Source organism: Channa argus, chromosome 5 (genome assembly GCF_033026475.1).
Source record: "Channa argus isolate prfri chromosome 5, Channa argus male v1.0, whole genome shotgun sequence".
In the NCBI taxonomy this organism is placed as follows: domain Eukaryota; kingdom Metazoa; phylum Chordata; class Actinopteri; order Anabantiformes; family Channidae; genus Channa; species Channa argus.
The window spans coordinates 17129713-17153125 of record NC_090201.1 but is presented as its reverse complement, the minus strand read 5'-3'; the positions used below and the strand labels follow the sequence as shown (position 1 = coordinate 17153125).

Here is a 23413-nt window from a genome sequence, read left to right as displayed (position 1 = left end):
GAGAAGAGGTGGATGTTCTTTGGTCACAGAGCAGCTGTTGTGTGGGACTCTGCTAATGAGTGGACATCTCTGTATGCATCACCATGGTGCTGCTCCAGTCTCTGAGCAGGAGAGATGTCTCACAGGGAAACCTCAGTTCCCTCTTAGTCAGAATGTTCAAGCAAATGTTGTTGGCTTATGCGCTAAAATAAAAACAGGAGGTAGGTTAGGTTGTCAGCGATTGAGAAAAAGGGGTTGTGATTTGAAATGGTTGCATCGTTTTTATTTTCAGTTTAGAAATTTTTGCTTTGAATTTTGAATTCAGCATGTAGGTGTCCACAGCTCATTTATATTATGGTTCCTCAAGAGCTGGACACAGACTTTTTGACAAAATCTCTGCACAGCCCATAAATGTCATGCACCTGTGGCTGACTTCTTCCTAACTGCACTCAGCAGGTCTTGATGTATTGCCTGCGAGTTATCTATTTTGTAAATATGGTGAGTTCTGCGCTGACAATCTTTCATAGTGTGTGATATACACAGGGCCTGAGCATCAGGAAGGGAGTGTGGCAGTGGGGGCAGTGCATGTTTGCTGTGGTTCAGTGTCAGTTGTGTCCCAGTTAGCAGAAAGGCCTGGTCCTCGGGGAGCTGCACACCAGCACTCTCCCATAGATCAGCCTGACAGGCCAAGCTGCTGAAAGGCCGGACGGGGGCTCGCAGACTACGCTTGGCTTGGCTTACCCATGAAACAAAAACTCAATGTTATCGGTCTGCCTCAGCCTCCCTCTCGTGTCAGAGTGTTTTATTAATAAGAGAGAGCCTCGACGGTTACCTCCTCTGCCTGTATCATCTGTCTAGACTCCCACCTCATGTACTGTGCCTGGTGGTTGAAGATATAGAACTGCACGGGCTGAACAGCTGCTGAGAAAACGATCATTGATTCAACGTGTATTTTACTGTCAAAAATTTTCTAGTTTTCTGAGCAAATTTGAAAAGGATTGAGAAAAAATTTCAGCTTTTAATCATTTGTCAATGTAGAGAGCGAGTCATTTTTGAAAACCGGCAGCTGAAGAGCCAAAGCTGGAACAGAGGAGGGAATGAGTCCGGTGAGGCCTTGTATCTGTTTTGCATCAAATTCAGCATTTGGTCATTTAGCCCCTTCACCAAATGTGCAGATGAGGCCAGATTGCTGAGAGGAGGCTGCAGACTCTTTCATTCAGAAGATGCAGGGTGTGTGAGCCAGGCCTTGACATGTGTTGTCAAAGGCCCATAACCCCTGACCTTTCCCCAAAGACACTGACCCGGCTTCCCCCACTCTTTTCACTCAATCCAATCACATGTCCTTGTGTCCAGTCCACTGGCCAGATGGCTGTCTGATAAAGGATAGGGGGAAATACAGTGCACAGGTAACAAGCAGTAAAACATCACAATTTTAGTTGTATTTGTTTGAGATCCCATGCTTATAAAAATACACTGCCAATGAATGTAAATTTTGTGGAAACCTGAATTTTCAATTCAAATGACTTGCTCTTTTGTGTTGAACCTTGCATGTAACATTCAAGTGTTAACTTTCTGATTAGCATGAAAATCTTCAACACAGAGGATTGGAATTGCAAAAACTATTTTTGTTCAAGCTAAAGTCAAATACCTCTGTGCATTAACTGTAAAAAATAAAATCCCTAAGTGAGGGCAATGCGATCAATCATCTGACTGAGTGGAGAGTAAAAAGGGGCTCTGGAGAACTGTGTAGACCCTTCTTAATGGAATTGATATTAAAGCTATTCAACTGCGGACAATTTATGCCGTTTCTCATCACATTGTTCTCCTCACTCGAAGAAATTAGCTCCAAACCCAGCAAACCTATCGAGAGTGTACTGACTGGGAAAGGGTCGTGTGTTTTTAGTTATAAGCTTTTATTAAAGGTGAATGAATGAAAATATCTCTCTAGCTCTTTCTCTATCTGGCTGCTGTGTGCATATCTAAAATGATATGTGGGTGTCTTTATGTCTTGCAAGTATATGAGTGTGTTTGCATGTAAACAGGCGAGTGTAATGACTGGATCAGCTGTGCAGGCCAAATTATAATAAGCTCACTGCCGGCTCATTTCCATTCCCATCTGTCTGCTGACCTCTGGGAAGCCCTGAAAGTTGACATCTTTGGTCCTTCATGGGCCTGTCTGTCCAGCGTTGACCGGTCCAGCTAAGACCAAATACACCCACAACAACATCAAATCAGTTTCACATTAGCATATTTTTTAAATCTCAATCCCAGAGCAGCAAATTCATCTTTTTGGTGGTTTCTAACTTGGCTTTAATTCTACTTCTCTTTCTCATCCTTCGGTTGGAAACACCATTCTTTTGAGAGCAGTCGCCTGAGTCCCACCCCCACAAGGTACCAAACTCCCCCCTGGCCAGCCCGAATGCTGGACAGAGCTTTTTGGCCGAAGCAGGGACGACGTGTCAAGGCAAAGGGGTGTCACAATCTCACAAAGGTTGTGGCCTTTTTTCAAGCAGGGGTGACCCCTATGTTAAAAGGGTGTCAGCTGGGGTTCTGTCATGGCTGATGTGTGCTAAAGACCTGCCGCCTCCTTTGTTTGAGGGCTGTGCTTTCAGAGGCTGTGAAGTGCAGCCATTTTTCTTTGTTATTGTGATGTTTCTTTAGGTACTGTGTAGCTAGGTCTGTAACCTCCAGCCTCTCTTAGGGTGGGAAATCCACCTTTTGTGAGTTTACCATGTCACCTGTTTTCCTGCCTGCATTTTCAAAGATGGATTGGAGCTTGTAGTGATGTCTGCATGTCTGATCGGGGGAGGGCTGGATGATAATTCAATAATTATTGTTTATGTCTTTAAGCAGATTATTATAGTGATGTAATCAAAATTAATCAAAATTAGTTATTAAAATATTTTTTACACATATAAAGAATTACTGTATCCAATACTTTAGAATCTAAGCTACTACATCACATTTTAGGAATTTAAAATTTACAGAAAATAAAAAAAACAGAATCTGATCTCATGTGTTGCAGTATCAATGTAATACCAACGTACATTGTTGCCTGCCTATTTCTGATCATTTTAAGTAGACAGTGTTTTGCTTGGCTCCTCTCTACACCTTGATGACACAGTACAGGGCTAATGTGTGAAAGACATCTTTTATAAGTCGTGGAGTGATGGGGGGGAGGATGATTAGCGTTGATCAGTAATGATGAGATGAGGGAGGAGATGAGCACTGGCTGTGACAGCAGTCAACAAGCCAGTCCGTCAGTTGATCTGTTAGTGGCAGAACAGATGCCTGTATTGCCACAATCATCATCAATTCCTCCTCGATCACCTCCTTATTTGCAGCTCTGTGATTAAGAATCAGGCCCATCTGGTACAGACAGATACAGGAAATCCTAGAGTCTGCATCTGCCAGCTGAGGTACTAAGCTGCTGCAGTTTGGGTGGGTGGGGGGGAACTCGTAATCCTACATAACTCCTGGAATGCAGAGACCACGGTTCATATCAAAACCGTCATCCTATCTGGACAGCGTCTTCAGGAACACAGAATTACTAAATGTCAGCCATGGACTCTCTCCTCCTTCTCGGGCCCACTCAAAGCATCTTTACAATTTATAACCAGTCCCTCTGGAATTTTGTAATTAGAGCATGAATTAGATATGCTGCAGAGAGTATGTTACATGGAGAAACCAACAGAGCAATTGCACATACCAATTCAAGTGCTTTTCTGATGAGACATTAGAGGCCAGGGACACGAGCAGGATTGCAAAATTTATCCCCTTAAAATCTCTATTTGTCTCTCCTTAATGACCTAAAGCTCTAAGCTACGTAACTGTTAGACCACATTGGAGACGTGCTAATGGAACTCCAGCCAGAGCAGAAGTAGGCCCTGCTGGTGCCATATGACAAATCGGCATGCTGCTCTCGCCTACAATCCGCCCACCGACCACCTCCAAAGCTATCAGGAGGATTAGCTCACGCAGCTAAACCAAACAGACTGCTCAGTGTTCAGACAGCATTTGGTCCAAATCTTGTTCGTGCCTCCTGTTTTGATGGCTAGCAGTTCACAATCAGGGCGATATTGGTTCACTTGCAACTGGTGTGGTGCCAAGTTGCCGTACAGTGCTGTGTGTGGCAGTGTTGAAAAAAAGAATGAATGTTTTAGGGATTTACACTTGCTCTTTGGGATATGCATAATTTATTTCAGGATTAGGATAGTTTAGATTAACTTTGAATTCTCTGCTGAGTTCAGGGGAGTGTGACACGGAGGAAACATTCAGGGGTATGAAGCTACTTTTGTCTTCATCTGCTTTTGGCAGAACGGCTCAGAGCTCAGTGCGGGAGTTTGCATTACAGACCTGTTTTGTGTATGTTTGTGCATGTGGGCAGGTGTGTACCTCAACATTTTGCGGCCTCAGACTCCTCACACTGTCAGAATGAACTCGTCTTCAGTTGCAGTCTGCTCCGTACGCTTGTGATTGGAGGGTGGCTGTGGTTGCTAAGCAGAGCTGCTCTTCCTGTGCTAAATAAGAACTTCGTGCTCTCTGGCTGGTGGGCTCAAAGAAGCGTGCCAGAACACACACACGTATGTGCACACAGACCTCACAGAGCATAGACCTCTTACAGTGCAGAGACCTCACCCTCCTCCATTCACTGCCCATCCTCTTTCATTGTGACCTCCACGCTGTGATTTGACGAGTCTCTCCCCCTCCACCTCCTCCTCCCGCCTGCTGCTGCTTTCCTTTCTCCAACTCCTCCATTCTGCATCACGCACACTTCTTCCACAGGTCAGCACTGTGCAACACTCCTCTCTCCATCACTGAGACCTCCTCGTCTGACACCTCCTCTGCCCTACCACCATCGCTCACCACCTCCATTTGACACCTCCTCGACCCTGTACAACACATACACACACACACACACACACACGTACACACACGCGCGCACAGGCACAGGCTCTCCTCCTCTCCACCACTGAGATCTCCTACCGCACTCCCCCTCACACTGCATTATACTTAGATCTCCACCTCCACTGTAGTGAGCACATGCTGTATCAGTCTGTATTCAGAGTGGCCTACATACCCCGCATATGTATCACTGCGCTTTTCATTTTGAAGAGATGAAAACTTGCTGTCCATCCTTTATCAACTAGATAGATAGATACATTTTGAAAGTGTCGGGGCTTGCATCAGAACAATCATTCATTGGTAAAAAAAAAAACTGAGGAGTCTCTGTGTGCTCTTCAGACCACCTCGACATGCTCTCCTCCAGAGATGGAGCAATGCAGCATTGTCAGCAGGCACCCGTATCAAATGAATTCAGCACAGCTGTCCTGGCAGACTCCAATGCAGTGATTGGCGGGTTATTTATTCAGTATTACAGTCACCCCAGGATCCACCATGGTCACTCGTTGCCTTAGTATTGTCTGATCAGGTGGACCTGACCCTCTTTAACCTCATTAGTCTTGTTCGTAACCTCATTCAAATGAAGAGTGTACGGTATGTGTTCCAGTGTCAGCCACCTGCCCAGCCCCGCTCTCTCTTTCTGCTGTTTTTTTCCTCTATCAATACAGCAAGGTCTTCATTTACAAAGACAGGCGTACAAATGGGCCACTGCTGCTCACATGCTGAGGGCACCTCTTCCCTCACCTCCCCTCCATACACCCCTTTACTGCAGGAGTTTAATAGTTGCAGTGTTGTCCTGCACTGTACTTTCTGTGGCAGCTGCCCAGCTGCCTCCCTCCTGCGCTTGTGGCGTTGACAAGCGTCTGGCTTTATTTCCAGCCAGTCGACGAGCACAGACACAGACACCCATGGCCTGAAATAGAGCAGGCCTACCCTTTAGCCTATAATGACAGGAACTATTATAAGCCCTGTGTCTTAAGCAAGGCCCGCTAGTGTCAAAGAAAAGCGGGTACACACATCATATTAACTTCAAGCTACTGTTCAGATTATCATTAAATACTAAGTAATTATCTCTTGTTTTGGTTGTTACAACCTTAATCTGCTGCCGAAAAAAATGTGGTTTAGTGTGAAGCCATTTGACCTTTGAACCTTGAACTGATGAACAAAGTCTTCAAACAATTTGAAGATTACCTGACATGGCAGAACGATGTGGGTATAGCACAAATCAAGTAGATATTTTAGAAATATTCAATTTACTTGTGGCTTTGTAGCAGTTGAATGTGCAAAATCAAATGCAGAGAACATAGCTTGATCGGGGCATCTGTCCCATATAGAATGTATGAATTATTCCAGAGGTAATAACAAGGCATTGTTGGTGCACTCATCTTCACAAAGACACCCATCTCTGCATGTCCGTATTTAATTCACCCCTTTCAGCTACTGAACTGTACAGGCTGCTGATATAATGAGTCCCTCCAAAGAGATTAGTCACCCTATCATCAACGCAGCTCCCTAATTTCTCTGCTTTTGTTGTGGTGCTGGCTGTACTAAATGGGATAAAGGGGCTTGGCCAGACACAGTGGGAGGAAGTGGCTTTTGTGTTGCTAGCAGGTGCAGAGGAATGACAGTAGGGTTTTTGGTATGTATGCTTGTGTGCGTACATGCATGTCCACATATATGTGTATGTGCCTGCAGTTCTGTGTCTGGCCAGCCCTACTAGGGTCTGTGCTTCCTGAGATACTGCCGCTGAGATACACCAGGAACCTCTGGAGCTCGATTTGAGCCCTCAATCACAGGGCTTCTCAGGGGTTTGCAGTAAATTCTTCAGGCGAATGGTTTTCTCTCCCGATCCTCCTCCTCCTCTTTCTCTCTCTTTCTGCTCACATCTGGTGAACAGCACTAACACCCCTGTCATCTTTTACAGCGTTGAGGTCATTTCCACCCTATCGGTAAAGTGGAAACACATGATGTTCAGGGTTCAACCTTAATGGGGTGGGGCTGGCATGGACCAGCACTGACACAGCTTTACAGCCAAGAGCTGCCAAAACAGCCTTTCTGTGGAATGCCTCCGACTTCAAAATTAAAGACGTTTGGGGGAAATAATGTCAAAATGCTTATATTTACCAGTACGATATGGAACTACTATAATTAGTTACTTTTTCATACATTTTCCTAAATTCTGGTTTAAATGTTTTCTGTAATGACATAGAGCTCAACAATAAGAGCAGCCTAGCAGAGTTTTTAAACTGCAAATGCAATGAACAACCATTGTTTAAGATTATAGAAGGTTATTAAGTGTATAATGAATACCAACTCCGGAAGACATCTTTCTCCTTTTAGAGCTTTTCCATCTCCATTCCAAGTTTTATTTTTGCTGTTAAATTCTTGCCTTCGCACGCTTTTTCCTTTTTAATCACGTTATTGATTCCAACTGGTGAGCTGGAGAGCCGGGTACAGACTTTGGCAAACGCCTTGGATTAAGTGTGTGTCCTCAAGTTTAATTGGGATTCTCCTTTAGCAATGATGCGGAGTTCCTCAATTCTGTCCAGTGCTGCACCATTCTTCCTCAATTACTTCACACCACATCTCACAGTGTTTGTCATTGTCAGGAATCTGGGCTTGTGTCATTTGTGAAAACTCAGCTCTGCCATCTGACACATTCTGATTGATTTCTTAACAGTGCATTATTAGTATCAGCCTCTTATGAAAAATTGTTCTGTCACGTTGACTACTATTTTTTTACTTTTTTTTCCATTGCACTGAACTGTGTCCTCTGCTGTCTGTATGCTGTAACGTAATGAAAGCGCTGCTCACTGGCTTTAACAACTAAAACATTTTGCTCGTCTTAAATGATTTGCCACTAGTGTATTTCATTGAATAAACAGGTTTTAATGGAGTTTTACTGTCTCACTACATGGACTTCAGTGTGTCTCCAAGCAAATTCCAGTCACACTGTGGTTTCCATTTTGTGGTAGACAGAGCTGCAGTGTAAAAAGGGGTGGGCTGCAGTCAGTCACTTACTGCTGTCTGTGGGTAAACTACAGGCAGAGTGGTGGCTTGGAGCAGCTGCATGAATTTTTATTCCTGCTGTCCAACAGGACTCCATCATAGACTGCAGCAGCACTCGTTATTGAGGGCACACACTCCTGTGCTGCATGCCTCTGTCCTCATTACCTCTGCAGCAGCTTAGCTCTCTGCCTTTGTTCTCTTTCTTGGCTTGAAACTGGAGAATATGGAGAGAAGTGCTGAGGCTGCAGTTAACTTGGCTACCCACAACTTCTGCCGCACAGGAGAAAACATAGCGCAGACAACCACCACCCCCCTAAGCCCTCTTGTCTACATATTTCCACAAACCCAACGCACAGGAGATGCTCTAGTTTGATTCATCATCCTGATTTAGATGTAGGCTGCTTTGCTCAAAGCTTCTTGATTTTTGTATTTTCTTGATTTTTATAATTTACTATGAGGTGTATTTGTTTGTTGGCCCACTGACCAAGTGCCCTCATGGTCAATCTGTTGTGTGAAAGGTCCCATAGACAAATTCCTGAGAGGCGTTAAACAGCAGCCATGCAGAGTAACTGGAGGAACAGTAAACTTTTATCACTCTAATAACCCAGTCACAGATACCCTAATGGCTTAGGCAGCCATGGCAGGGGTTGCCTGGAGGTCAGGTTGAATTGCAGGACATAAATGGTAGATTCCAACGGTGTAAGTGGTAGAACACATAAAGGAGAAAAAAGGAGAGGCATCTGAGGTGAGCAAAGGGGGAAGAAAGTTGTTAGTAGAAGAGCAGATAATCACTTATATTGATTTGCAGTAAAAGAAAAACAATGATTGGACTGCTCTTTTATAACGAGGTGATCTGCTTTTCACCCTCCTTCCCACCAAACATTACACACTCGCAAAGCTTGAACTCAGTCCGAGCAACAACTCCTACACAAGTGACAAGTGAGTGAAAAGATTTGAGTTTGCCCAGCACTTGGTGAAAACATCGTTCAGAGAAGTAGCAGCGTGAGAGAGACGATTTGTTAATGGAGTTCAAATCTACACTTTCACTCAGATTCATCTCCCTCTGGCTGAGGTGGACGGGACTTTAGAGTGTTTGTTTTAGGTGAAGTCAGTGCTGGAACAGAATGTTGTGAACCGCAGGCCAGACTGTGGTTCTGCGGTTCAGCTTCGACCTGAATGCAGACGGCTCTGTTTGTTTTCTCTTCTCCGTTTCTCAGGGAGAAATTTAGACGCTGCCAAAGCCCTGCGCTCACACCCAAGGCACGCAAATAAAACCCCTTTGCAGAGAGGAAAAAAAATGTACCTGGGTGTAGTCGCTACATCTGGACTTCACCACCACCCCAGTGCAGGGGTACACTTCCACTGCTCTCTGTGTTGTCTTGCTCTGATCTAGTAAAAGGGCTCTTTAGGAGATGAGATGGCATTTAATTCTTTCAGTGGCAGGGTGTTTGTGTGTTTTGTTTCAAGCCTTTTCATAAAGACCAGTTTTTATGTTGCTGAGGTCAACTGGTTTTACTAGACTGGAGAGGCAAGTCCAGAGGCAAGGAGGCCTCCATACCATCTGGCAGCCATAAAAGGGGGAGCAGGAGGTTTTAGTAGAGGTTTATGGGATGGTAGGGTGAGACACTGAAGGGAGGAGAGACAGAGTGGATGGTGGACTCTGGTTGCCCCCGCGCTGCAGAGCTTACTCCGCAGTCTGAATGACAGGTCAGAAGTTCATTGCCTTGTTTTCATCCTGCATCTGCCTTGTGAGGTGAAGGAGGTGACAGTTGGTTCAGGGTTTGAGGCCAAAGGATTTAACGTCACGGCAAAGCCGTTGCTGCTGCCATGAATAAAGGTATATTCTAGGCAGGACGGCTGTCTTTTGTTTTAATAAGCTTGCTGTTTTTCTAAATGTGTTTCAGAAGACTAGCTCAGTGAGTCTGTGTCCCCTTGTTATTGCGTTGCTGTCAACTTGTTATGCTATGCAGAAGATCAGACCTGAGTCCTACAGATGGTGCAGAATTATGTGGCTGCATAAACACTGGTGATTCAATGACTTGGTGTTGTTTGGGTATGCATCACCCTCTCAAAGTGCCCTGGACACCACAGACTAACAAACAGTAAGTTGTTTTGTACTACTACAGATCCAGGCTTTCTTTTATGGTCCAGAAACAGCCTTACAGGCAGGTGGTGGCTTTATTTTGTTTGCACATCTGACTTAAGTGGGCATAACAACATTGTTAAGCCATGAAAATACTGGAGTTTGAGGCCAGTGAGATTCTTATGGAGATTTTTGGGATAAAAACACTCCTGAGAGTCTCAGTTATGTTCAGCTGCAAGATTTGTTTCACAGTTTTTTAGAGCCCAAGCTGGACCTGTCTGATCCATATAAAGCTGGATGCTCAGCCTTGTAGGTTTTGCAGAATAGGGTTATCATTGCAAAGGGTCTGTGCTGTTTTTGCTATCTTTGGCACTGATATCTCCCATTGAGATTCCATATTTATTGTAATGCTTCTTATTGTAATGCTTCAGCTTAGATGTGTTAACCCCTTTATTCCTTGAAGCTATTTAGGTAATACATAGTTCTGTTACCCATTTTAACAAAATAAAAGTATGTCTCTGTGCATATATTTCCAAAATTAACCATTGAATAAAAAAATATACCAACAGGTTTGGTATATAGTTAGAATGATATCTTCCTTTCACCATTCTGGGTTTGGGTTTTCAAGCCCTCTTTACACCATTTGTATATAAAGACAATAAAGTGATGACAGCAAAAGAATGAGGGTTTGTTTGGCAGACATGCCCTTGTAGGTTTCTGTGTCACTCAACTCTATTAAATTTTTAATAATTTCCTTGCTGTGGCATAGAGCTCAACATGGCTCTGCTCAGTCACATGCTGTTTGGGCGGCTTATGCTCAGCTCAACTCCTAAAATAGGAGGAAAATAGAGTGTAAGGTACAGATTTTCCCTCATTACCAAAAAGTTATTTTTTTCTCACTTTATTTCATTTGACTTCTTGCTGTTGCTTGACTTGTTCAGATAAATGCAGCAGGAGTCGATGCTAAATTGACTATATCAACTATATATCAACTATACCCTGAGTCAACTAATCATTTTAGTCATTTTTGAAGCAGAAATTGATAGACCCAGTTCTAACGTGTAAGGATCAGCCGACATACCCTGTCTAACACTAGATACTGTGTTAGACAGCCAAAAAATCAACCCAAAAAATTTTATTTGACTCAATCAGTGATAATTGTTGTGTTGGAAACATTTTTTACAGCAACACCTACAGCATCACTGTCATTCCGAAGTCCTTGTTATTACCTCATTTGTCTTCCACAATTATCATGACAATGTCATTAAATATACTTCTATTGCCAAGAACACTGATTGCACTTGACATACTTTAAACAAAGCATCAAAGGCACCTTCAAAGGCAGCTGCAGTGAAAGATTCCAGCCAGGGATTCACTGAGAGCCTCTCAATGTAGTTCGGCCGGTTTATTCGCTCACAATTTGCGTCACGTCAGCGTCTTAAGCATTAAGAAAAGGAGTGAAATAAAGCACCGGTTCCAGATTGATAGAGGTTGAAAATGAGGGACTCTGCATTTGCTTTAGTAGTTCTGTCCACTGCAGTGATTCAGGGGATAAAAATGTGGCCTGTGTCTCTTTAAGAGCACTGGTCTGTCTGCAGAATGCATCAGTCCTGTGGAGCAGACACAGGCCAGAAGGAGGAGGGGGGTGGAGGGAGGAGCATTTAGCTTTGCGGAGGGAGGCTCAAAGACAAGAGGGAACAGCCACAGTCTGGGCTTCCAGCCTCCTGGCTAGACTGCTGAAAGTTATTATTGAGTTCCTGTGTAGGGCCTCCCCTCCCTATGGCATACTCCTCTGTGCTCACTATGAGGTAGACAGGGAGTGCAGGAGAGGCAAAGAGAAAAGTTGGCAGCCTACTGCGCCCCTTTGCAATGACCTTATATGCAACATATAAAGGATAATTTTGTTTGGTTCTGTGTTTTTGCAAGGGTAAGGCCTCTGAGAGCCTTGTACGGCTGAGAGCAGCCACACATGCTAACAGCCTTACAGCTGTTCAACAGCAGCTGAAACTGTGGCCCAGCTCAGTGTTGTCTTAAGTTACAGTTAAGGAGACATGTCCTGTTTTCTTAGGAACAGCCTTAACTAGTCAAGACAAGAAGGTTGATGGTTTGCCAATAAGAAAGGAGCAAAGTAAGTGACTTAAGGACATGTGGTAGAAGCACTCCTTCAGTCTCCTTATGAAAATGCATTAAATAAGAGTCTTTAATTTAAAAAAAAATTGGTTTCTTGAAGTATTAACAGGAGAATGAGAGATTATTAGGTTAGAGTCTTAATGTTATTTGTGGCTTTTTTTTTTTTTTTTTTTTTTTCATTTTTTTGCAGGACTCTGTGCAATTACTTTCCTGTAGGTTCTCTTACAGTGCCCATCCCACAGGTCTTGGAGATTTGGTGGCCCAGGAAAGTCCATGAAGATTACATAGTTACACACATCATGCCCTTGTCCCAGGCCTCTGCCTGCCTGCAACACTAATCCCTGGCCTGCGTCCTTTCACCACAGCCAACCAAGAGAGAGACAGACATTTATGTAATGCTCTGTCCGGTGTATTTGTCCTGAACTTGCTGTTGCTTTAAGTGAGGCTCCCTAAAGTTAACAGCACCCAGCTGCTGCCTGTCGTACTGTACTGAACTTGTCATGGCACTAGCTTGCAAAAAACCTGAACCCATGCAGCACCTGAGGCGCAGCAGGAGCCAACTTTCTGTCATCTTATAGGGGAAGACTATGTTCCTGCACATATCTTTTTCACCATGTCATACATGCCCTGATTATTCCCAGCATGTGTCTTCATTCATGGTCAGTGCAATCATTCGGACTCTGTTTTAAAGCCGTCTCGGGCAGGGTATGAAGGAAAGCTGGGCGAGGGGGGAAAACCCTGGCGCTGGAATGGGTATTTTGTGGAGTTCTGTTTGTTGAGTCAGAGCTTAGTTGGGCTCTACTGTTATGTGGTTGCCATGGAGAAAAACACAGGCTCTTGTGCAATAAAATTATCCAGGAAAAGACATTTCCAAGAATTTTTTAGAGTCAAGAAACCGACAGTAAATTGCAGAATTCATGAGGTGCTGCGGTCCACCACCCACCCCTTTCAGTCCTCCATTTTAGAGCGCTCGTATTTATTTTATGGAAGCTGTGAGGCTCGAGCACTCTCACCTAATTACTTCTGTAAGCAGATATGTTTTCCTATGAACAGTGGTGGGAAACAAAACCAGTGTTTAAGGATGGAATGTGTGATCTTAGGAACGGATGTTGTGGGTGATTTATCCCCTATTTCCCTCACAGACAATTCCTTGAACAAGTGGAAACAAGTGAAATGCTATTTGATCTCTGTCAAATATTAGTGTACATACACACTGTGAGGCCCCCGTACATTTAAGTCAGATTGCTGCGTTGCCACGGAGAAACAGCACTCATTTTCATTGGCGACAGCTCTTGTTGTAATTTTTAAAATGTGTTGACAGTTAATGCGTTTTTCTCTTAAGTTATGTCAAGACTCCTTGTTGCTTTTTAACATGAGCTGTTTTATCATTACTGTTTCCTGTCTACCTGAATGGGCCCATTAGCATTTTTTTTTTTAACGGTGCATCTCTCTGGTTGTGCTTTTTACCTTTCAAGCAAGTTCAAAGCTAATTGAACAAAGACAGTATTCCAACAAGCCAGATAAGGAGTCTGTACCATTAACTGTAGGAGTATTTAATTGTTTGAATAAAACAACTGTGTTGGAGCAGAAATTACTAGGTCTTCTAACCTGGTGACCAGAAGGGCATAATTTCAACAAAACGACCAGAATGGTATCTATAAATTTCAGCAGGATTTATTACTGTGGTTCAACCAATTAGCTCCCGAGCTGTTTCTCAGGACATATACTGTGCTGATGTGACCACATGGGACCCCGAGTGAGCAGTGACCCTAACTTCACCCCACCCTCTCACAGATTTTATGGCCTCCCCCCCTAAACCCCATCCCCCAACCCCCACCCCAATCCCCTCACACCTCTTAACCTCTGGTTTTCATCCCATTTCCATCTTTCCAAGTGAACCTGCCGCCTGTCCTCCTCTTTAGTGACAAGTCAGGGTAGGGGGGTGGGGGGGACACGTGGTCATGTAGCTTATCTTACCATGAAGGCATGGTGGCACAGACCACAGCACAGCTGACTGGTGAGCTGCTTCACCTTTTTAAAAAATGTCCTACCCACTGTGGCTCATTGGTTACATGGCTGTTGCTTATTTGTTTATGGCTGAAATTAGCTGCATGTTACTGTGCTGATGATGATTATTTCTCAGCTTCTGTTAGAGTATTTAAAGCACTTGGTCTGTTAAAACTATATTAGTTGGTGTAAGTTGAAATGTTTGTAAACTAAAAACAGAAAAAAATCTAGTTAGGAGCGGAAATTGATAGTCACTGATTCACAGATTCATTGACTGGGAGTAAATAATCCCCATATAGACAATACAACAAACTATTTTGATCGATACTGAGTATTCTTTAATTCAAAACAACATGACGTTTTTTATTATAATATATTTTTTTATTTTACCTGTGTTTCACAAAGAAACAATAAAATCCACAAAAACTGTAAAGCAACTCCATCAATTAGTCAAGTCAAGTCAAGTCAAGTCAAGCTTTATTGTCAGTTCTTCCACATGTACAGTACATACATACAGGGAACTGAAATTGCATTTCTCTCGGATCCATGGTGCTTACAGGTAGTTTTAACAGTGGAGCCTAAGATCTAGATCACATAAATATAAAAATATAAAATACACTATACAATTCAACCATACAATAAGGGCATTGGTGAGTATACTAATAAAAATACAATACAAAGTACAATAAAGAAAAAGCAGCGCAAGGCACATGGCAGATGGAGTGCAAACCAGTAAAGTGTACATCAGTGCAGGTAACATAATTAGTGCAAAAATGGCTTATTCAGACTGGTAAAAGTGGCAGAGTGCAGAGGGCTCAAGAGCAGTTATTTAAATTAAGTTTACATGTGAGGTAGTAGGGGGGTTATAGTTCTGTGCCTATACAGTACAGTACTGAGGCCGAAGAGGGAAGGGGGGGCAAGTTCGGGAGCGAGTTCAGCTTCCTGACAGCCTGATGGATGAAGCTGTCCTTCAACCTGCTGGTCCTGGCCTGTAGGCTCCGCAGTCTCCTTCCTGATGGCAGCAGGCTGAAGAAGCTGTGTGACGGGTGAGTGGGATCACCCGCAATTAATATAAAAATCTAAAATGATTAAGAAATTACAATGAATTAATACACCAATATATACCAAATAAAAAAAAACCATCAAACTATCTAAAATTATATCAATAACAGCCTAAAATTACAAAAACATTCACTATGACCACAGAGTGTACTAGAAATTGAACAGCAATGGCCCTTCCATTGGCAGTTAGACAGTGATGACTGGAGATGGCAACTAATGATGGAAGCCTCAGTTCCTACTGCAGAGACTTCAATGTAGAAGAAGCTGTATATGCAATTTATTTTACCAAGCTCTTTTCTAGTCACTCAAGCTTCAAGTTATAAGAAAATTGAATTTTTGAGTCATTAGGAACAAAGATAGTAGGTTTTATCCCTCAGTTGTTACCTTGGAGAACTGACTCCATCTGGCCCATTAGGTTTCCCAGACACTGGAAGTTGAAGCCCAGGCTTAGCTCGGCCTGTTGACTAACCATTACCACACATTTGCTCTCTCTTCCCTCTATTGGTCTCGCAAGGCTCCTCCTGTCCTGATCTCTGCACCGTCTGAGGGAGGCAGACAGGGGTCGTCCAGTACCAGGTACTGCGAGTGAGATAATAGTCTGTGTATTTGGGGATGTTACTGTTTGGGTTATGGAGAGGTTATCCATTGACATTTTAATCGTCTTTCTGCCTTCTTTGTTGTGGCATTAGTGTTAATCTGCAGGATTAAAACTCAGCCAGTCAGATACTGGACTTGCTGCCTTGTTACACAGCAGAGGGGGGCATGCTAACAGCGGGAATGGCAGTGCCCCTTCCCTGCGGGCAGGTAGGGATGTGCTTATCAGTGAGAAACCAAGATTTTCAGTCTGGAGACAACTAAATTCTGATGAGAGGATGGTTTGTTAACCCACTGTACTTTGTTTTCATCAGAGCGAAACCACAAATTACCGATATTCAACATTTCTCTATCTTGTAGTTTTCCATAAATATCTATTTTCTTTTTTCTCCCTAAAATGAGGCAAGATCATGGAATGTCTCCCATGTGTCTGGAGAAGAAATGTCAAATAAGTGAGGAAATATTGTCATGAACTAACTCAAAGTCAGTGGGAAATGGGGGTTCATTTGGGACATCACAGTATGATGATGTCCATATTTGATAGAAACTATTTAAAAAAAAAAAGAGAGAGATTCTATTATAAAGATTCCCTTTAAGTTCCATAATCAAAGGAAATGCAGCCTCTAACTTAGGAGTTAAACTATTTTATAGTATATTTTAGCCTTATCTGCTTATCTGTGGATCATTATTATTTCATTACGTATTGAGGAAGTCACCCTATTGCATGTAATACCTCTAAAATAAACTAAAATACTTTGTAGTTACTCTTTGTTAAAACTTAGTTTACCCCACGTGGAGCAAAAACCAGAAGGACTTCTTTTTGTCTTGTCTTTTTTAATTACACAAATATACATACAAAAACTATGAATCTTTTTCAGACATACTTTTTAATCTCATAAAAGCCAACTGAGGTGTGTTAATTTTATAGTTTAAAATAATTTCCTTGTTGACTCATGACAACAAATAATCTGACACCACTATCCAAGAAAGAACTACTGAACCAAAGCTGTATTGTTTATATTGTAGTCAAGAGGTGTAAATGTTGACTTTACTCATCGTGGATCATGTTTTTTAAAGCCCAGATCCATTCAGGATGCCTTAGATCTAAGAGAATTATATTTATAATATGTCCCAAATTACTATATTAAGTGAAGTGAAGTTATAGATTGTTTAAATACACAGAGATGCATCACTGGCAGAGAATCACATGAGGGTCAGTGTAATGCCAAAGGATTAAGCTTGCATGGCAAAGATGGCGTTGGCACTGCTGCACAACAGAGATCAAGTTCTGTGAAGGCACGCACACATGTAAGTCAGGTTAAAGCTAAAGACTTTTAGGTTTTCCACAACACTGTTGCGTAGTACTTGATTAAATGAGAAAACACGAATTTGTCCGTTTGTATATATTATGTTGCAGCAGTAACAACTGTTGGAATACACTGAAAATTTCTCAATTTTAGTTGTCTATCTTGTAACCTATCAGTTAATCGAACAAAAGCTTTCTCACATTCAATACACGAGCACATGCTGTGTATTCCAGCGGTGTTGCAGCTCAGCCTACCTGGTCAAAGCATTTTCTTTAATCAATTGATACTGTTGGAAAGAAGAGAAACATAAAATAATAGTTTTCACATGACTAAATGTTTTATTTGTTTGACTTTAAGCATAAAACAAATCACTCTATTGAATTACAGAAGCTGTTTTGTACCCAGAGTCAACCAAAACCAAAGCAGTAATTGGTTATTAAATCAAATTTTCTCACAAATTCTCAGAGACCCTTTCTTCTTTTATTCATGATGTTCCTAAAAGTTGCATTAATGCATTATGGGTAGGAATTCATTTTACCCTTCATGAACACTAAATTAAATTCTGTAAACGTAGAGCCTGTCTTTTTCTGTCTCTCTCTTTCTCTGTCTTTCTCCTTAACCTTCATCCCCTCCGGCGTCTTGGTTAGCACTTCAGCTGCTCCTACATTGTAAGTGTGCTAAATATGAATAGGAGCATAAAGGGATTGCGTGTGTGTCTATGTGTGTGTATAGTATGAATGAATGTGCAGGAGGCAGACTGTGTGCAAGTGTGCTTTTATTGGTTTGCAAATACGGCATTGTGTCTTCCCTTAGATTGTGTAGTCTGCTGTTTAATTCTCTTATTCCAACAGTACAGCAGGGGGGCTCAGACAACTATCTGCTGAATTTGGCGCTATGTGCATCTATAAATACTCCAGTCACAGAACACGTTTCATTTCCTAAGATAACTTTGACTCACAACCATACCAAACATGCTGATGCTAATAATGTATAATCTGCAGAGATATCTGTTTCATTTCTTTTAGTTTCAGGTTTCCATGTCTGTTGAAATAAATTATGAGGCCTTTTTGCTGTGAGGTCATTCTCTGAGGTAAAGTGTGATTTGGACACTACTGTCAACATACTGTAAAAAAGGCCGGGCAGGCAGGTTTGTTCTGTTATCATGGTTGCCATGTTTGGACCTGAATTGGTAGTTCATTCCTCCCCAGGCAGTAGTGCAGTAATCTTTCCTTTTGTTTGCACTCACCAGCAAGATCTTTTCATGCACATGCAGGCAGTTGTATTGTATTGTATTTAGGAACAGGTTTTTTATTTACTATATACCATGAATGAAATGTGTCAGCAAAGGATTATAGTGAGTTTTGTGTGTTTTTCTAGTTTTCATTCACATTTTAATGACCCGAATGATAGCACTGAATGAACTGAATTGAACTATTCAAAGATTTTCATATCAACAATTACTCAAATGACTACTTTTATGTGAATGGTGTGGATCGCAGTGATGAAACCACAGATAATTATCACCAGACTGTTCTATGGAACTTATCTATCTACTTGTTTTCCAGTCCACAACTTTACACTTTTACACTTGCAACCATGTTTCTTCATAGTGTATTTTATAAACATGGAGAAACAATGTGCAAACATAGTAAAGTACCTTTGCTGGCTCCACTGGTAAGTTTCCACACACAGTTCACTTTAAGAATAGTTGACAAATACAGTACCGTGTTTTAACACTCTGTCTTCTGCTTTGTGTCAACTTGTGTAGACCTGATGGGATATTTTCCACCTTTAGCAGCTCATCCTGCGTCCTCCTCAGACCTCATCAAGTCTCAATCCTAAAGACAATTAGGACAATCCAATAAGCTTTACTGTAATGTCCACCTTATGCCAAGCCCTGCAGCTTTACTTGTGTGTCCATACTATTGTGGCTCGGTTCAGCTACATAAATGATATATCCTCAAACTGGCAACAGTGGCGACAGAATAAATCGATAAATTAGGCGAAGATTTAGAGAGGGGAAATGAGAGCTTGTGCTGTATCTCTGTAGAATAGAGATGAAGTTTCAGGGATATTCTGGGCAGACACCAATAATTTTCCCACAGCTGGTATGAGGTGACCACAGGGCTTTATATAAATCAAGGGACTGTCATACAATTTATGCAGTGAGAGTTGAATAGAGAGCTCCAGGCATCCCTTTGACCGTCCACACCAAACTACAGGGATCAAATTACTAAAACAAGTATTCTCTCACTTCCAACTAAGGCCGTTACCCGAGTGAGCTGTGCCAGTTGGTGCGCCCTTGAGTAAGACAGCGCCCCACTAAGCACATGTCGATCTGGGGATTATATTCAGGGCTTTAGGAGGGGAAAGGAGGCTGTAATCTGAAACTGTTGTGTCTTGTTGCTGTGCACTTTTCTTAATGCCATGCTATCATGCAGCATGCGTTGGTATTGTATGACTGTTGTTCGAGGAAGTTCAGCTGAGGAAACTAATTTTATCTCTCCAGATAAGTGGTGTCCCATGTTTTGTTCCTCGATAATTTAATTTGAGTTTTTTAGCACCCCAGCAGATGCTGGAGGTTTCGATCTATACAGTAAATATGAAGCTACAGCCAGCAGCCTGTTAGCTCAGCTTAGCTTAGCAGAAAGACTAGACACAGGGGGAAGGGGCAAGTTCATACTGGACCACATTCACCAACAAGATTCACATACATCAGGTAGTTGTAGACGGGTTTGTCATGGCTAGGTCACAGAAAAGAAATCAAAAAAATCAGCTGCCAGATGATCAGATGGAGCAAAGTCATTACCCAAAAACTATTAATATCCACTGCATGTTTACAGACCAACATCCGTGTTCAAGTCTGTCCTACTCCATTTTGCATATGTATTGTATTTGTATTTAATTTACAAATTTCACAACCTGTGAAGCTTGGCGCCGGGTTAGCACATCCCGTTTTATTTTAAACTCCTCCAGCTGTCCGTCCCCATTTTCAAGCTTTAACTCTGATACCTTCTACGTCTTCTACTCAAGCTTAAATACATTTTTCTCTGACGGTATTTGGAGATCATTTCTACTGAGAAAATAGTCCTTGTGATAACTGTTCACAATTTAAATGTCATATTATAATGCTGTGGTCACCACAAATGAGTCTGTTTACCTCCATTGTACTGGGAAAAATAACTCTCAGACAGATATATCAAAAAATGGGAAAGTAAACAAATCTGATGGTATCATACAAATAGGAAGTTAGCAAAAGTATCTATTATTTTTGTAATTTGGGTGAACCACCTCTTTAATCAAAGGTTTCTGTGGGTCTTCATGTTGAAGCACTCAGCCAATACACTTTAGTAATTATAGTTAGATTCATTTAACCCTGTTTTGATACCAATAGCCAAATCTGGTTTAATATATGGTCAACAAACAAATTGTTAATTTGCTCCATTTTCAAGCAAAATAATAGTTCAGTCCCCATCACGCTCCAGTTAGTACAGTATCAACAGGTCACATGCTGTGCTTTTAGGACACTGATATGTTTGTGATTTGTTGTGTGTCTCTGTCATTTTCTGTCATTCCAGCATGGAAATAGCTGAGGCTTATCCTGGTATTACCGTGCCATTATGTGGCACTAATTAAAAAATAAAGCATGTCTACTCTTGCCCAGCTGCTATTAGACCCTGTTTAGCCTACAGGTTTGCTTTGAAACGCTCCCTCATTACAGCGCCTCAAAGAAATATCATACAATAGCGAGTTGAAAAGGGCAACGCTTGAATGGAGTCTTAAAGGGTAGGCTGTACTTGGCCTTCAAGTATACATTCCTTCAGCTCAGTGCTTCCTCTGTGGTCCCGCTCCTCTGGCCCACCCCCCTCCCACTCAAGACTCAGTTCCCACAGGGGACTCGGCCAAAGCAAACTCCTCAGAGGAAGTCTCCCGCTCTTACCAGAGAGAGAGAGAAAGAGAGAGAGGAGGGGAGAGATGGCCTATCATCTGGCTTAGTGGGACCTGCAAGGCAGTAGGATGTGTGAGGAGGGTGTTGTGACTCCGTGGCCATGCTATGTCTATGATGTGGTGGTGACTAAATCCCATGCGGCTGCTCTCCTGTGAGGTCAGTGTCATATTTAGCCAGCAGGTCCCTTGTGGTGTCTGGGAGTGTCTGTTTTCTGACTCTATTATGTCTAGTGCTCATAGCCTTCCTGAAGCTGCGAACCTCAGGGTAGAAATAGTATCAGACAGGCAGACATCCTTTGTCGGGAAAACAACAGTCACGTCAGTAATTACAGAGTCTGATTACACCAGTGCAGCAGTTCTTAGAAAACCACCAGCCTTGAGTCAGGCAGGTGAGGGGTCGAGTCACCTTTACTGAGCAGGATGCAGTGAGCAGGAGGCCTGGGTTAAAAGAATTAACCTACAGTAGCAAAACCAAACAGTGTGCCGTGTGTGAATGGGTGTTTGTGCAATGTGGTGACTGGTTAGACAGGTAGAGGAGATTTTTGTGAGTCAGAGACATAAGGGGTGTGTCCAGACAAACACATCACACACACCTCATGCAGGTATAACTCTAGTGCACAAAAAATATAGCTATTGATTAAGCAGTTAATTGTATTTTTCGAAATAGTTTTTTTTACATAGCACATTTAAAAAAAGAAAGCTCCTATAATCAATATTTCTATAATGACATTGTAAACGGTGAATGCAAAAACAGTGTGACAATGTGGAAGGTAGTGACTTTCAGCTTATTGACTTGTAGCTGCCCAACCCACAGTTTTACTACTTTATTTCAGGTAGTTATTCTAAAATGATAAATAAATACACACTGGACACTATCTGCTCACCACAAGACTAATTGAATGATAATGTAATGATATTTCAATATTGGGTTCACCTCTTCCACTTGTTTCTAGTGCCCCTAGTGGCCAAAACATCTGCTACCACAGCAGCAGGTTTGAAGAGAGAAGCCAAATAGAAAAGATAAATACTTGAAAAAGATAATGAAATAAACACATTAATTATTAATGACAATAATAAAAATAAAAATTGATATACCCAATAGGAGTTGTGAAAGTTGCATTTTCTTGCTCAATAAGGTTGATGGGTCTTGAGATGCGTTTTAAAGACTTTAATGGGCTGAGATCTAATAATGATGGCTGGCAATGACTGAAAGTCAGTGATTAGATAATAGATGTAAAGTGTCCGAAGGTGCTGTAGCCTTTTTATCACGGCTGAAAAGATGTTATCAGATCACTTGTTTTCTCTGACCAACAGTTTAAAACTGCCATAATCCAACAATACAAGCAATACAACAATACGAAACAGAAAAAGCCTTTTGACAAGCTTAAACCAACAATACGTATTGTTTTTTCTTGATAAATGGCCTAAATTAATTAAAATTATTATTTAAACTATTTATTTAACTAGTTTCCATACTTCAGGTATCTATTGCCAGACTTTAATTACCGCTTCACCACACTTTACCAGGCACACACGCACGGCTTCCACACAGACATATGCATGTCTACACCTGCACCCACCCACCTCCCCATGCATCTAGCTGTGTGTGCATCTTCCATTGTGTAGAGAAGCTGTGAGACATGATTCATTACCAGCCAGGCTTCTCACTTAATGTTAAATGAGGTTTGTCATTAATTTCCACCTTGAGTTGATTACAGTGCACAGCGATTATGGTTTCACAACTACACGCAACGCCACAGGAGTGTTTTCCATTGAGGATTTTGAAGGTAGACAGAGTAATCATTTTTCTTGAATCACACACAAGGAGATGGGAGTGTTTGCCAATCCTAGAGGCAGAATGACATTGTAGTGAGTAAGAGTGCAGCCGGCAGGCCTGTGCTGGCCTCTGTGCCTGCCTAGGTAAACATATCCTCTGTCTGACAAGTGCAGGCCTGAGGACTAAGGAGGTTAACCCAACTATCATAATACATGGGCCTACAGCTTGCTACACCCACAGATGTACAATATATAAAATCTGAGGCTCCTGAGATTCAGTATTTTGTGGCACTTAACAAGCAGATGCTTCCTTCTCTAGGTCTCAGATGCACAGTCTCCCTCATTACATGAGTCTGCAGCCCAGAGCTAACATGCAACTCTCTCTGAACACTTCAACTCAATCGTCTGCAAGACCTGAGTGCAATTACTTTAATTTGTCTCCCTCTCTGTCTCCTTCTGTCTCTATATTGCAATATTTCTGTGGTTCGGGGAGTCGATCTGCTCCACCTGACGGCGCCTCTTCTGCCTGGCAGGGAGCAATGTAGCCCTACTGGCTGCCAGCCAGACCCGCTTGAGTGTCTGCTCAGCTCAAACCTCTGCTCTCTCTCTCTTTCTC

At 42.2% G+C, this 23413-nt stretch overlaps 1 protein-coding gene across 2 annotated transcripts in view; it reads left to right on the top strand.

The window, feature by feature from the left end:
* The window catches only part of skib (v-ski avian sarcoma viral oncogene homolog b), a 30274-nt gene that overhangs the window by 1847 nt on the left and 5014 nt on the right, over positions 1 to 23413 (top strand). The gene's annotated exons all lie outside the window — the stretch shown is intronic.